Below are 6,822 nucleotides of genomic sequence, written 5' to 3'. Positions count from 1 at the left end.
GGCTTTTAAAAAAAGTATGCCAGTGTGCCAGGGATGGCCAAGACTGATGTTCTGTCACGGCCTGGGTTCAACAGAGGGGTCTCGGGGTTCACCAGCGGCTGTTTGGAAAACTGTTTCGTGATCAACACCTCAAAGAAGTAGGTGAGCACTGTCAGAGGGAGTTAGGAAGACGTCACGGAAGCCCCTGGAGTAAACATTTCCTTCAGCCCCACATTTCACCTCTTTGCCTTGTATCACGGAAGAATCATAATCGTTGTAATATTGTCTCTTATAATTAACTTAAAGACTGATTATTCAGGTAATCTTGGTATCTTGTTTGGTTGGCATTGGTTTGTTTAGACTCTGACAAGGCCAATTTTGTGTTCTGCCATGCTAACTCAGCTGCAAACGTTAAGACAAAAAGACCTATATTTTTCTGAGAAACAGAGCTAAGGTAATATGGGGATGCGCCAGCCCCGCCCCCTTCTTCTGCCTTTATACCAAATCAGTTCTGTCAGAAGCTGATAAGAACAGCGAACTGCTGCATAGCCTGTGGGGTCTAGCCATGAGTGATACACACACACACACATAAACACGCATCACGGACGCTCACGAAATGGAGCGGTGTTCATTACACTTCAAGATCGTTAAAAATTCATGTTATTGTTGTCAAAGAACAGGTGTCAGCGCAGAATTATTGTAGACTGTATTGTAGACACCTGCCGTGGTCTAAAAACAATACTACATACAAAACACCGGATGAAACAACATGCTCCATGCTTGTGTGGTCAAACAGCATAGGCCTGTCGCTTATCCCAGTGCACGCATGTGCTTGCATATCTGGCAAACCTGACACATCAAGTCGGAGGAGAAGGTGGGAATGTCATTTTTAGATGACCATTACCAAACCCTCCAGGCTCGCCAAGTTTTCATCACAGTTTCCACAGAACACTTTCTTCCGAGACCGACGTACGTCGGTTTCATAAGTTATTCCTAAATTTTTCTCTCGGTCTCTGCTTAGTCTCGAATCGCAGGTAAACAATTGGCAGAGACCCCAATCGTCTGTTGTTTTCTCCCAATCGAGCCTAACCCACAGCTGTAACCAGAACCTTGGAATGCATACACGTTTTGTTCCACTAGCGTCTTCAACAACGAGCACCTACCATTTCCGAAAATAGGGGGAGTGAACAAACGCTTCGTATTAACACAAACCAGTCCAACAACTTTACAATTTAAGATGAGTTAAAGAAGCGGTTTGTAGGACATTTTAGCCACACACTCGAAAACACAGGGAAGACTATATTTACACCGCACATATGCTGGTTTTGTTGTCCACTGGGATCCCCCTTGCTCTTTTTAAATTAACTTCTACCGTGTTACTTGATTGACGGCTCCATATTTTCTGTTGAATTTTTTTTCTGTTGCTCGAGAAAGAACAAAAAAAAGCGGGGATAATTTTGAGAGGGAGACAGAGCGGTGGAAAAATAACGACGGTGGTGGAAAGTGAAAGGCAAAGAAAGAGTACTTTGAACAACCGAAGGGAAAGAGCTGAAAACAACAGCTCCGACGCACTGGAGTCGAAGTTGTGCCATTTACACATTTAGTTATTTTGCATTTCCCCATCATCAATTTTTTTGTTGCTTTCAAGGTAAGTTGCTTATTACCATTTTCGAACCTACAGCCTAAACAATATTTGCCGTGTGTCAGTGGCCATTTTATTCTGAAAGCTAAGAGCCGACTTCATCGACTTATCGAACTTATTGTGTGCTTTTGTCAGTATCCATCTGAAATGTCTGCGAATATGTGTGGTTGTAATAATCCCTGGTGTGCTTCATCAGTCAGATCACGTAGCCACGTCTATTACCTTTGTCTGCTTTCTAAACGAATCTATTCTTTTGTTCTAGAATTTGTCTGTTCCAAAAATGTCTATTTAGTTATTGTGATTAAAGCATGACCCAAATATCTTCTCATTGACCATTAGGATACTGCAGCTACGCCAGTATGACATCGATCAATAATAATAACAATAACAACAATAATAATAATAATATATTTAAAAAAAAATATTATTCATATTATTATTATCTTCGGCTTCAAATCATATGAGGGTGTGTTGGCATGTATGTGAGTGGGTGTGTGTACTGTCTGAGTAAGTGTGTGTGCACAGGCATGTTTTTGTCGACGCACGTGTGGTGTTGCCACTGATGGTCTTTGTTTCGCTCGTTAAATCCCTAGTGAAGAGACAGCGGACGTCTGAGAGAGCTGAGGAAAGTGAAAAAAGGGCGTTTGGAAAGAAAAGGAGACAGAGAAGGTTGCATGTGACAACCGCGCGGAATTGCATACTAGTTTGAAGGCAAATTGATAACCAGGCGTCAAATCACGCCCGTCTCCATAAGCAGCAGGCAATGGGACAGACTCCTCCGAGGGAGAACGATAGTAATATGATGATAGGCTACATACAGACAGCAATAAACTGAAGTGTTTTTGTAGGCATTACTGGTTGAGGATTAGGACCACATATAGGGACGACCACACAAGTGTTTTGGCGAGGCTTGATTTGGACATTAACGCTGTTTAGAGACACTTCGGGATTTCACCGATTCATTGTTTTGTTCTGTGCGTGCGAGCGTGCGCGCGGATTGATCAACACAGGCTGGCTTTTAACAAAGTGTGCATGTGTGTGCGCGCGCGCGCGCCCAATTGTGAGTGTGTGTTGTGTTTGTGATCAGTAGACATGGGATAGGCTGCTTTGGGTGGAGGGGGCGTAGAGGGTCATGGACTGGACGCTCAAAGATGGTAGTGCTGGCTGCCTGTGAGAGGATGTCACCGGGGGGTGAATGTGTGTCAATGTCAAACGGAGGTGTGTCGCTCACAAGGTTGACTCATCGTCTCTCTCATTCCCTATCCTCTCAGCGCCTTCACTGACCGTCAAAGGCGACTCTAAGTGCATATGAAGTAGTGAGGGCGAGATAGCCATACTGTTGCAAAGCTGTCACTAAATGTCTGTGGTGCATTCGTGATAATTAGTACACTTAACAATGCGTACACATTTTGATATGCAATCGCGGAGACACAGGCTCACGTCCGCACTCAAAGACACAGCACACACACACACACACACACACGCACACACACACACGCACGCACACACCGCTGTCTCGATCACTCTTCAGACTGTAGCCGACTGTTGCGCAGCTGGTGGTATCTACACCACTCGCAGTGACTCATCCCATCCATACGGAATTTAAAGATAACACGGCTCATCCGTGCCTCGGAGCTCAGACCCAGATAGCGCACCGTAAGACGTGCCACGCTCAGAGATTGGCACTGAGTCTGACCAGTGGGCGGATGTGCCGCTGTGGCAATTTTCAGTGTGGTATTTCAGTGTGGTATTTTTAAGGTGTTTTTCTCCTGCGCTATTAATGGATCATGCATTTAGGGGTCCGGAATTTCTACCCCTCCTCACGATGCTACTCTTCACAGCCCGACTTAATTCCAAACCACAGGGCCCACAACTCTACTATAACCGGCAGCCCTCTCTCTCTCTCTCTCTCTCTCTCTCTCTCTCTTTCTCTCTTTCATGTCCAGAGTCCATATACTTTTACACATATTGAGGATCTGTCACCTTATATCTCTTCTTTTTAAGCCTCCCAGCACACAATATGTTCTAAACATCCACATACTAATCATAAATTATTGTTTAGTTATTGACTTGACACACACACTTTTGTTTTCGTCACAGCCAAACTTGTAAAGAACCATTGCTGTCACAGATTATCCTCATGTATGCTATTGGGAGAATAAGCAAGTCATTGCGCTGTGTGGTTTGTCGGTCATCAAAGATTTTTACTAGAACATCTTGCTAGTTCCCCTTCTTAAATCCAACCAAGTGGAACTATAGCTAAGTTGTTGTGTTTCAGCACCTTGGCTAGCTCCTAGAACAGTACAGTGGCACTGACAGTGGTGCCGAAAGCTTCACTTTAGCTTGATAGTAACTCACTTTTTTTTATTGAAAGCAATGACTTTGAATGTCCATGTACTCAAAATTATATTTCAGAATGATTGTATCCCTCATAAGATTAGGCTGTGTTATCCACATAGATAGTTGGTACATTTATTGTTGATTGCAGCATCAAAAGATTAATTACAATAGGCAGGGGAAAATCCACTTTTAACCCCAAAATGTGATATGATGGCATATAATAGGCCTACATAAGGGATAGCTGGTCAGGCATAGTGTGTAGCTTTCTCCACAAAGTCCATTATTCCCATACACCAGTTAACTTCAAAGTTATAATCTCACTAAGACTGCACGTATTACCTATGACCATATAGATCGACCGTTTCCCTTAACACGTGAAGCGATTTAGGTGCAGAATCAATCCACTGTGAACAATATGTGCAGTCGTTATGGTTACTATAGTCCACAGTGTCTGATAGTGAACAGTGATTAAACATTTGACAGGTTCTGTTTGTATAGTGTCCCGCACCTGGATACCACCCAATCAGGAATGACTTTTTTCTGTTTTTAGTGTCTTGGTTGGTAACATATTCTTCTGTGTAATCTACGTGTAAATTGTGTTTTCAGTAGGGCCATACACTGAAATGTGAGCCATCAATCAGCAAACGTAGTAGACCTACCTTCTTAATGCTTTCATACACACAATTAGGGGTGGGAATCTCTTGGCACCTCACGATTCGATTCGATTCCGATTCAGAGGTCAACGATTCGATTCTAAACCGATTCTCGATTCTAAACCGATTCTCGATTCTAAACCGATTATCGATTATCAATTCTAAACCGATAAAACGATTATCGATGCATCTCAATTTTTAAAACATTTGAGTTTGCTACTTAGAGTCTCAAATCACTTCCTACTTTGTGTTTGATAAATCAACAGATCTATTTTTTATTAGAGAAAAAGTTTTTCCTTGTCACAATTATGACTTTCTATGAACAATGCAATAATCGATGCAGCTTGCATTTCAACACAAAATAAATGTGTAAAAAAAAAAAAAAAAAAAAAAAAAATATTAATTTAAAAAAAAAATTTTTTTTTATTAAAAAATCGATTATGAACTTTTCTGAATCGAGACAGAATCGTTCTAAAGAGAATCGAGAGAAATCGAAAAATCGATTTTTTCCCCCACCCCTACACACAATAGTGTTGACATCCTCACACGTGCAGTTGTTATGATAATGTTGCATAACAATGGTGGATGCTCTTCTTCGTCTCTGATCCATGGATGGAGTGTTTTATAACCCCCCAATGTAATCCAGGGTAATTCAGTGGACTACTTTACCACTTTTCAGTACCGCAATAGTTTTCTCCAGATTGCTTTTGGAGTTGCTTAAGTAAGGCATAATGGCCGTCGAGGTGTCCAGTTATGACACAGTATTGGGTGAGGCAGAGGCAAAGAACACCACGACACAAAGCGATGTGGAGTTTCCTCTGTCAGATCCAATATCCCAGATGTAAAAGGCCAGTGGACCACGGCCGGCCCATTGGGACCCGAGCTGGCAGGCCGCTGGCCTTTTGCTCATCGGTTTTCGGGCGGTTCACTGGTGAGTCACACTGCCCACCGTTTTGGCACTTGCTTTAAAAGCGTTCTTTTCTTTATTCATTTATATTTCTTCAATCATTTTCACCAACCCTAAACATTTGTATAGATGTTGCCAGTGCATAACAGAAGTCTTTAGATGACCAAGTCATTTTCACCTTGAGAGCCCTGTAGTGCCATGAACTTCCTCTGTTTAGCACCTGATATTTTAGATATCCTATCCTATCCTACGCCAAGGATATGACTTCGAAATGGCAGGATTTCCATCCATTTCCATTCCATTCGATGTTATTTTCTTAATATCCGCGGCCAGTTAAACTAAAGATGATGTTGGTCTGAGAGCGGACCAGACGTGACACACCACCAGTGGGGTGCCGACTAAAACCCACCGGTGGACCGATATATTCTTGCGATCTGTGATTGTCTGACGACGGGACACCTGAAAGCCCATTACCCCACGTATACCCCAGTTGCCTCACATGTATTTAGGCATGCACAGCCCACAGAGGAAACATTTGGTTCAGTTTAAAAAGAATCCAACATGTTTGTAGTGCGCCTACTACTTCCTTTAGTCACGGACACGGATAACGTTTGATAGTTTGCTTGGCTACAGTTCATTCCACTGTTGCCGAGCCCGACTCCGACTCCTTCAGCTTGCTAGCTGTTTCTGATTCTATGCTTGCCAGCACGACCGCTTGCTGGTTCTCCAGATAACATGTTATTTAACCATGGAATTCATCGTGTTTGCACCACCTGGCAAAATGAAAGAATGATCTAGAATTAAACCTTTGACCCGTTATACGTTATTCTATAAATATTTTAGGTATATATATTAGCACATGTGCCAGCCAGAAATCAGAAAAGAGTATTTAGAATTAGCAAAATACACACAGCTGCCATAATACAGATGACACTCTACAGCACATTACACCATCACATTGATCATGGGCATTTTCAGCCCCATATTTGGCGATCACCTCTACTTCCTTTCCTTGCACTCTGCGAAGCCATTCGTAAACACATACTAGTTTATAAGGGTGTAGTGTGCTTGAGGAACCCTGGAATTGTAAGTGATTTTGATGCACATTCAGCCACTTGTGGGAATGGGCTAGGCTCATGACCCTACTCCTCTGCGGTCACCAAAACATCTGTGTGTGTGTGTGTGTGTGTGTGTGTCATGACCCTACTCCTCCGCGGCCACCAAAACATCTGTTCTGCAGTGACCTTAAGCCCCCTTGTCCTAAAAACAAGCCCTGCCTATTGGGTGTGGTGTATCTATTC

The 6,822-nt window shown here is 42.8% G+C and overlaps 1 protein-coding gene across 1 annotated transcript in view; it reads left to right on the top strand.

Annotated features, from left to right (window-relative positions):
* Window positions 1–1,063: 1,063 nt before the first annotated feature.
* Window positions 1,064–6,822, top strand: part of ndrg2 (NDRG family member 2) — a 32,593-nt gene continuing 26,834 nt past the window's right edge. The window contains exon 1 of the mRNA XM_031584925.2: window positions 1,064–1,627. The gene's annotated coding sequence lies outside the window, so the exon portion shown is untranslated. The remainder of the gene's footprint in view (window positions 1,628–6,822) is intronic.

Source organism: Clupea harengus, chromosome 18 (assembly GCF_900700415.2).
Source record: "Clupea harengus chromosome 18, Ch_v2.0.2, whole genome shotgun sequence".
Taxonomy (NCBI): domain Eukaryota; kingdom Metazoa; phylum Chordata; class Actinopteri; order Clupeiformes; family Clupeidae; genus Clupea; species Clupea harengus.
This window is presented reverse-complemented; position numbering and strand designations above follow the sequence as displayed.